We start from the raw sequence: 9,331 nt of genomic DNA, 5'->3' as shown, positions 1-9,331 counted from the left end.
TCATTCTTATAGATTTTTTTCCGTAGAATCCAGTGGTGTATATATATATATATATATACACACTATATATATAGTTTTTGAGTTATAACCCAAACTTATGTTTTTTTAAATGGAATACCCTATATATTTATATTTCATAATATTGTTTTTTTTAACCTTTTTAAAAATATATAACAGTTCGGAATTATTTTTAAAAATACGCAGATAAATAACTAAATTTAAATGATCAAATTTCAAATTTAATGGGAGGTCATGGCTATTTATAACAAAAAATAAAAAAATGACAAATAAATAAATAAATCTCAACTATCTTCGAGTTTTAATTAACATTTCTCTGTTTTTGATTGAATTTATGCTCCAAAACCCATTTATTATCGTTATTTGTGAATTTTGCCAAAAAAATGGCAGCATTGAAAAATTATGAAAAATATGATATGCTTGTATATTTTATCAAAGCAATGAAAGTGCGCAAGAAGCTTCGAAACTATATTTTCATAGGTAAGTTAGAAGCCGTTATATGACTACATCTAGTTTCTAATCTATTTATTCTATACCAATTTCTATTGTTGTAATTTTATGCCTGTTAGATATCCAGAGAGAAGGCAACCTTTTTTTGGTATATTTGCTCGTTTAAAGGACAATTTACTTGAGCACGGATCTTTTGTTCAGCCGCATCCTAAAGCATACAATAAAGAAAGTAGGGAAGAGAAAGAAATAGATGTTTTAGGTTATATAGAATGGACATCCTCGAGCTCATGCACAAAAATCGAAAAACAAATTGTGCCAAAAACTGACGCACAACGAATCTTAAAAAAATATAGGTATTTTCCATACAAATTTAACATACTTCAACATTTACATCCTGGTAATGCCGAGTGCCTTTGGAGTTGAAGTGTCTTGTTTTATTTTTGGAAAACAAATAGTATACCGAATTTTTGAAGAGAATCTTACAGCACGTAGGTACCTAGACATACTTGAGGAAGTTATTCGAGAACTTCTGAAAAATATCCCTCTAGCCCAATATAATACTGTCTTCCTACAAGATGGTGCCTCAAGTAATAACTCTGGGCTAGTAAGGGCAAGCTAGAACTTCAAGACGCAATTCATTTAGCCTTTCAAAATCTGAAAAGGAGACAAATTATTATTTTGAATGCTATTTAAAGGGTTACAAACATGTGCCAATTTTGTATCAGAGAAGATGGTGGTCATTTTGAACATCTCTTGTAAAAATATTGTTTTGTCACATTGTTGTTTTGTTATATGGTTGTTTTCTTATAGTGTTTATTAAATTTATATATTTGGTTTTTATGTTCTTTTATTACGAAAAAAAATAAGTATAATGTAATTCCCCATTCGTCGTTATTAATTTGTAAGTTTTTATTTATTTATTTGTTTATTATTGTTATTCGTGGCCTACTATTAAATTATGCATTTTAATTAAGAAAATTGTTGATTATTTGCATATTTTTAAAAATAAGTCTATACTCTTATATATTTTTAAAAAGGTAAAAAAAGGCAAATTTTATGAACTATAAATATACGGGGTATTCCATTTAAAAAAACATAAGTTTGGGTTATAAATCAAAAACTATTAATTAGATTCTATGGAAAAAATCTATAAGAATGAGTTTTTACTTTTACAAAAACTTAAAAAATAGCGGAGATACGAGGGGGGTCCCAAAATTCAAAAATTTCAAAAATGCCCTGTATCTTATAAAAGAAAAGGTCTATGAACATTTTTATTGTCGGCATCTTTAGTTTTACGAAAAAGTAGCACAGTGTCGCGAAAACCGCAATTCTCTATATCTAAAAATAACGGAGATATCCTACAAAAGTAGCCAAAATGAGACACCCTGTACATGCATGTGGTCTATAGAATATTGTACCCTTGTACTTAATCAGAGTAAAAGATTTTCTCTGAAAAAGTTAAGAACAAATTATCACGTTTACTGAAACTAAACAATTCATCAATTTAATAATTTTAGCTACTCAACTATAGAAAATTTAAACTAATCTAGAATAACTTATTTGGCAAAAATTCTAATTATAGTTTTGAGTGCCTATTGTAACTTGGCTAGATAAAATATGTATACAAGAAACAATTTTTTTTATCTAAAGATAATAAATATTGAAACCTTAATTGCTTTTTAATCGTAAGAGAAAACTAATAAAGTTAAATATTTTAAATACATTTGACGCTTATCAACGCCCAAGAAACCATTAAAAATCTGTACGTTTCCGCAAACTTCTTATCTTAAACATTTCATGGGGCATTCATTATTCCTTAAACCCCTTATATGACCGGAATCGTACTAATATAATCGGAAACACGGAATTTCATTATTTCAAATTCAACATGTATTGTTTCGTGTTGTATTAAAAAAAATATATATCGCACTTAATAGTGAAAAATGTAAAGATATTCGTACATGTAATTTAAAATCGGCGACCCCTTGACCTAGAAATACGTAATTATCATGAAATTATCATTGTAAAAATGGTTATTTTCGAATTATATGATAATGGGCAAAGTAGAGAGTTGTAAATGGTGTAATTTATCAAGTGGCTAATACAAGTAGGTATATAAATGGCCTTCAATTATTGGTCATCTAATTTCTAATTTCTCTATGTTCCTATAAATGTTATAATAGATGGTATTGAGTAATTTGGTGATGGAAAAACTTTCGCCATTTAAGTAGTCCCGACTTGCGCAAGTTAACTTTAACTGAAAACTATGAAAAACCATTCTGCATATGAAAAAATTTCAAAATGTTTCTCATCTGCGTCCAAAGTTCATGAAAACTTCAGTGTACTAAAATATTAAACAGTATAGCTATATTTCCATCTTCATAATTTATAGTAAACATTAACTAACTGAGGGTGAAGTTGATACCTTCAATATAATAGGCTACAACCTTGCAGCGGCTTCATTTCACAGTATCCGTTAAGGTGGAAGAACAGTTATTATGCTTAATACGAACTCTGATTTAAGTTTTAAGCTTTTGAACAAAGTGCAGTTCCTTACGTGAAGAAAGTCATAAAAATTTGATGCATAAATAGACAAAAACTGAATTTGTATATTTTAACAGTGTATAGGCTACCATCAGGCTCAACTGATGTATTTCTTGATATCATGGAGAGATCATTAAACCAGTCCCATTGGTAGATTTTAATATTTCTGAGGGACAGACCTGTCCAATAACGATATTCAACATGGGTTTCTTCTAGAGTTTTCCATCCCTTCAAAGACTAATGGTGCTGGCCTGACCAAGGTTGTATGTAGGCGATAACACAAGGAGGAATATTATTATTTTTTTAATATGTCAGTGAGATCTGTTCAGCTGATCCTAAATTTTTCAGATTTCTGAATGTTTAAGTACCTGCCCCAGGGAACGTCTTTCGATAAAAATCTTACATCAAACGCTAAAGTTAAAATTGTGTTATCAACAAAGAATTTATAAATAAATAATAAATTTGGGAGATCTTGAAAGTTTTTTCAAAGAATATCAATCAAGCTAATGATAATCTTATTAGTAATGCCTCAAATCCAAAGAGATGTATCTGGAACATTATCAATGAACAGCGAAATATACCAAGCCAGAAATCTGAACTACCCAGTACATAACTCAACGATTTCTTCGTTGATGTAGCTCTCAAGCTGCAGGCATAGATTGATGACACAGATGCTGACCCTCTATCTTTTATTCAGAATGTCGCTGAAAACATATTCTCTTTCCAGGAGGCTACTTTTAATAAGATTAGAGACATAAATAATCTGAAAAATAAAAAGAGTAAGGAGAGCTTTAGACTAACAGGAACTAATAATAATTCCACTGATGAAATTAATAACTCAGTGCTTGCAAGAAGGTAGCTTTCCATCTGTCCTAAAAAAAGCAATCGTGGTCTCAGTATATAAGAATGGAGATACTCCATTCCAGGGATGATCATCCCTCAAATTATAGGCCAATATTTCTCCTATCAACGCTGTTGAAGTTTTTTGCTGTGCAAAGCCTGGATTTTCTTCAAACTGAGAACCTGTTTTTTTATGGCCATAGATTCAGAAGCAGCCTTATCACAACATGAACTTTGACGTGGAATGTCTTTGTCCAGTACATGTTGTGACCTTATCAAAGCTTTTGACTGTATTTCCCATGGACTCTTGCTTACCAAACTAGAAAGATATAACTTTTTAGTATTATCCAGCTACCTGTTAAACCATCCTCAAGTGCTAAAGTTTGGTAATGTGGCCTCCTGGAAGAGAGAAAGGGTCAATTATGGGGCGCCTATTGTTTCTTATTTATATAAATGATCTACCTCAAACAGATCCCACCAGCCATTTCCCACCAGTCATCTTATGTTGCTCAGGAGAGAGCTATGTACTGGTTCAACGCTAACAACCTATTTCTCCACAGACCCAAAATATGATTTTTCCTAGGTCAGCGTCTAGAAGATGACGCAACTAAGATGGACCTACCATACATAATTTTTAGTCTCTAAATTGATCTTAAACACAATCTTGCTTAGAAGACTCTCAGGCAGTATTCCACAGTTGCCCTTCTGCACTCACATTTGTCGTACGCTATCTTAGTCTGGGGACATAATGCTGGAGTAGGGGTTTGTCTTCCCTAGACTAGACACTCTGGAACTTATTTCTTACTGATACTGCACTTAGTAAGAATTGTTGCAGCCTTAGCCTACCGTGATGATTTGCACAGGTTATTGTATCTTTGGAACCTTACCCTATCAGTTTATCCTTTAGTGTGTGGTACACATAGAGAAGAACCTATATAGATTTATCAGACATGAGGACGTTCATTCTTATAAAACCCGAGACAAACCTAGTGCCCTTCTACAGGAGACTGCCTAGATATCAGGATGGTTCTGCGTACTTTCAAAAGAATCATCAAAGACGTTCTAGTTCATAAGAGATTTTATAGTCTTACTGAATTTTTTAAATGTAGTGTTGTCCTTTATAGTTATTTATCGTTATTTGTTCTTTAATTTTATTACTGTCTCTATCATTTTCTAGAATATGAATATTTTAGCTTTACATGTTTACTTAAAAAAAAAACTATTCATGGAAACTTTTTAATCTTTTCATCATTATTGGTTTTATTTTTTGTTAATATTTTATTTATGGAATTTCAAAATTATATGTGTGATGCTATCAAACTATTGGAATATGTAAGTTCTAAATTTTATAATAACCTGAATGAATAATTTGAATTTGAATATATTCGTAATTTTTCCATTATAAATAAATTTTAATTTATTAAAAAATATGCTTAACTGTATTTAATTCTGAAAGAGGATATAAATAAAAATAGACATTTTAAAAGATGAGTAGCAAACTTAATAAATAATTAAGATCTCAGCATTAATTGGTATAATATATATTAAATTTATTACATTTTAACACTTTTTTTGATAAAATGTAATTCATATTTATTTAATAATTCATTAAACACATATATATTTAAAATATATTTCTAAAAAAAAGTTTGTAAAATTCCAAATTTTAACTATAACTTCTCTTCTAATTCTCATATAACTTATTTTTATTTTTGCAATATACTTAAAAATCAAAGAATTGAATAATTATAAAAATGCAAATTTTGTAGTTTTTATGCAAATTTATTGTAACATGTGATTACATTGGAAAACTTATACATTTAACTTGATTTAACTAATTATTGGAACTAATTATTCAATCTCTTTTTAATTAGAAGAATTTGAAATAATTTTAATTCTTTCCCAGGCATTAATTTTTTTTCACGTTTTTCAGGATTTTGCAATCATTTGATATTTAAGGCATTTTTCGTGTAATTTTCTATCTGATTTCGGCATTTGAAATTATTTTTCACGTTATTTACCTTCTTTTTATGTTTTTTAGAATTTTGATCTATTTTTATTTCTTTCAGAGATTAGAACACATTTTTTAAGTGTTTTGGATACAAAATAAAAAACTGAAGTAGTTTTCTAATATTTTGAGGTTTATTTTTTATTTTGCATTATGATTTATTGATTTATATATTTTTTATTTTCCTTGGATTTGGATTCCTATGTAGTTCAGTCTTTTGTAGTATTTAATTTTGTAATTTAGGTTTTTATTATAAGAATGATACAATTTTAAATATCTTACAGGAATTTTACATTTTATGAGGTATATTAAGTAAGTTTCCGTTTTCGTCCGGATATTTTAATGGAATTGATTATACCACATATATTTATGCGAGTAGCACTAAATATCCTTCGAAATATTAAGAAAATATCGTTTTTTATTAATTGTATTTTTATATATACATGTTACACAATCCTTATCTAATAGAAATAATGTTTGATCAGTGAATGTAAATGCTTAAGGTTTAAAAACTAAACGCTATATTAAGACCAAACAAAAAAAATTATAAATTTTATCACGTAATAACCTACGGGTACTACGAAATAGTTCACGTTGATTTACTGAAAATAACTGGAATAATATGAACATTTATTTCCAAATCCCCGAAATCCATAAAATGCATAGAAAAATTACATCAAACGCCTGGAATAATGTGAAAAATTACTATAAATTCTTGGAAGAATAACTTCGAACTTCTAGAGGATATTTTTAAGACCTAGATGGCCTCTGGACTTCGTTGTGCAATTCGAGGCAATAAGGACTGCGTACAGACTATCCGTCCTCGGCGAACTATGTGCTGGCGAGACCGGTCACGCAAAAATTTGGTCACGGGGCATACAGGAATGTCCTCTCCTTCTGATGGGCAGTGACTGCATGGCTCCGGTGACTGTGGACTGCAAGGGATTCGTGACGCACATTGCAGGTAGACAGGAGTGGCAGCATTCCACCAGACCTGCATTGCTAAATAGGGGGACCATCTGGTACACAGATGGCTCCAGAATGAATAACAGAGCTGGATCAGGGCTTTGTGGTGGGATCCCACATACCAGTAGGGAATACTCGCCGGGGGAGTACGCCACTGTCTCCCAGGCCGAAGTATTTGCTGTATTAAAATGCGGACAGAAAATCCTAAGCTGCGGATACCGCAATACAGTCGTATCAATATGCTCGGACAGCAGAGCTGCCATTAAGGCTATCACGACCGCAAAGGTAAGCTCCAAGCTTGTACTAGAGTGCATAAAAGTCCTGAAAAAACTGGTGCAGGTTGGCTACAGGGTCCAGCTCGTCTGGATACCTGGCCACGCAGGCCATGCAGGTAATGAGGAAGCGGACTCTCTTGCCAGACTGGGATCCGCAAATGTGCCGATGGGGCCGGAACCCATAGTTGGTATCGCCAAATGCGTAGCGGTCGCATCAATGAAGGGTCTGCTGGACAAGTGGACTCACCGAAGATGGACTGAGTCCCCTGGTATGAGACAGGCCAAAGCGCACATAGGTGGGCCCTCTGCCTGTTTCACCAAAAATCTACTACGCCTAAAAAGACGCGAAATTCGGCTAGTGACAGGTCTTTTAACCGGTCACTGGCACTTAAGAAGCCATCTCCATACTATCGGTATTGCGGACAACCCGGAATGCCGATGGTGCTGTGAGGAAGATGAAACCGTTGACCATGTAGTCGAGGAGTGCCCAGCACTCACGCGCGCCAGGTTCAAATACTTGGGTAACACTTTCAGTGTACCGAGTGACTTTAAGTCCTCCAGACCAGAGAGCCTTATCGGTTTCTCTAAGGCCGTTGAGCTCTGGTAACCTCCGGTGGGGCATGACGGGTCCATTAGGAGACCTATATGCATAACTGCCCTGGCAGCCCACTGTTTCGACAATTCATTCATTCAAGACCTAGATGATGCATGTCTAAAAATGCATTCGAATGTCCGAATATTTTAAGATTTATTTTTCATTTTGCATTAGGACATATTGACATATATTTTTTATTTTCCTTGAATTTAAATTCTTATGTAATTCAGTCTTTGCTAGTATTTAATTTTGTAATTTAGGTTTTTATTATGAGAATGATAATTTTTTTAAAATATCTTACAGGAATTTTACGTTTTATGAGGTAGTTCCATTTTCGTCCAGATATTATCCGTTAATTGTTATATCCGAGGAAAAGTCATCAATGTTCTGGTGGAGAAAGGTCAGTAGAACATGAAATACTGCTATAAAAAAGGTTGCTTTTGTAGTTACATCGATTACTCATTAAGACCTCTTTAGTTACATTTGGCTTGTATAAAAGGAACTAGATCCACATTATTTATGGTTGATAAGTAGAAGTATTTATAAAATAAACGAATTTCGCATGTTAAGTAATTTTGTCGCCATTATAATTTTGGTAAGAACCCCATTTCGTCTTTGATTCTGTGTGACTACTCGTAACAAAAAATGAATTTTATTAATAATTAATGGAGTTACATAAATTAACTAAGTAAGTTATTGAGGTATAATAGTAAATTAATTTACAATGATGCATTTTATTATAAAATTAATTGAGCTTCACGAATCTCACCATCAAAGACAAATTTAATTTCGGCTTCCCCTTTTTAATACTAAAAATACGCAGGCAGATTTTTTTAAAGTCGAAACGAACGAACCGCCTCGCAGAGTACATTATTTATAGAGACCATAAATTCGGACACGAACAATATAAATGATTCATAAAAAAATTTATTCGATACGCCCGTAAGCAGTAAAAGTTAAAATGTATGGGACGAGAAACGGGCCTACAGCTCGCCTCTGTAAAGATTGTATTCCGAAAACGGACGAGTCTTATCTGATGATGGTATCTTCGATGATCATTCTCGGTAAACTTAATCAATATTTTGTAAAAATTGAAAATATTTTAGTAATTAAACAGAAAAAAATAAATCCCCGAAGCAAATAACTACGTTGCATGGATATCTCCAGACCACTAATAGCTCTTTAATTAGGTCAATGACCCCCAAAAGACTACGTCAATTACCTGAAAAATATACAAAATTATTTTAAATCTTGTAAAGATTGTATTCCGAAAACGGACGAGTCTTAGCTTATGATGGTATCTTCGATGATCATTTTCGGTAAACTTAATCAATATTTTGTAAAAATTGAAAATATCTTAGTAATTAAAAAGAAAAAAATAAATCCCCGAACCAAATAACTATGTTGCATGGATATCTCCAGACAAGTAGTAGCTCTTTCATTAGGTCAATGACCCCCAAAATACTACGTCAATTACCTGGAAAATATACAAAATTATTTGAAATCTCTGTACAGTATGAAAAATGATGTCAAATGCCTGTAATTACATAAAATAATATTTCAAATACCTAGGACTTGTACAAAAGTGCCTAAAAATGATTTGAAGAATGAATTAATCCCTGGCAGACTTTGCCT

General features: G+C 32.1%; 1 long non-coding RNA gene across 1 annotated transcript; it reads left to right on the top strand.

The window, feature by feature from the left end:
- The first annotated feature begins 351 nt into the window (after window positions 1-351).
- Window positions 352-1,304, top strand: LOC126742519 (uncharacterized). The gene is made up of 2 exons (XR_007662586.1): window positions 352-498; window positions 588-1,304. It is a non-coding gene; the product is annotated as an uncharacterized LOC126742519 (long non-coding RNA).
- The last annotated feature ends 8,027 nt before the right edge of the window (window positions 1,305-9,331 follow it).

The sequence above is a fragment of the Anthonomus grandis genome, chromosome 11 (genome assembly GCF_022605725.1).
Source record: "Anthonomus grandis grandis chromosome 11, icAntGran1.3, whole genome shotgun sequence".
Lineage (NCBI taxonomy): Eukaryota > Metazoa > Arthropoda > Insecta > Coleoptera > Curculionidae > Anthonomus > Anthonomus grandis.
This window is presented reverse-complemented; position numbering and strand designations above follow the sequence as displayed.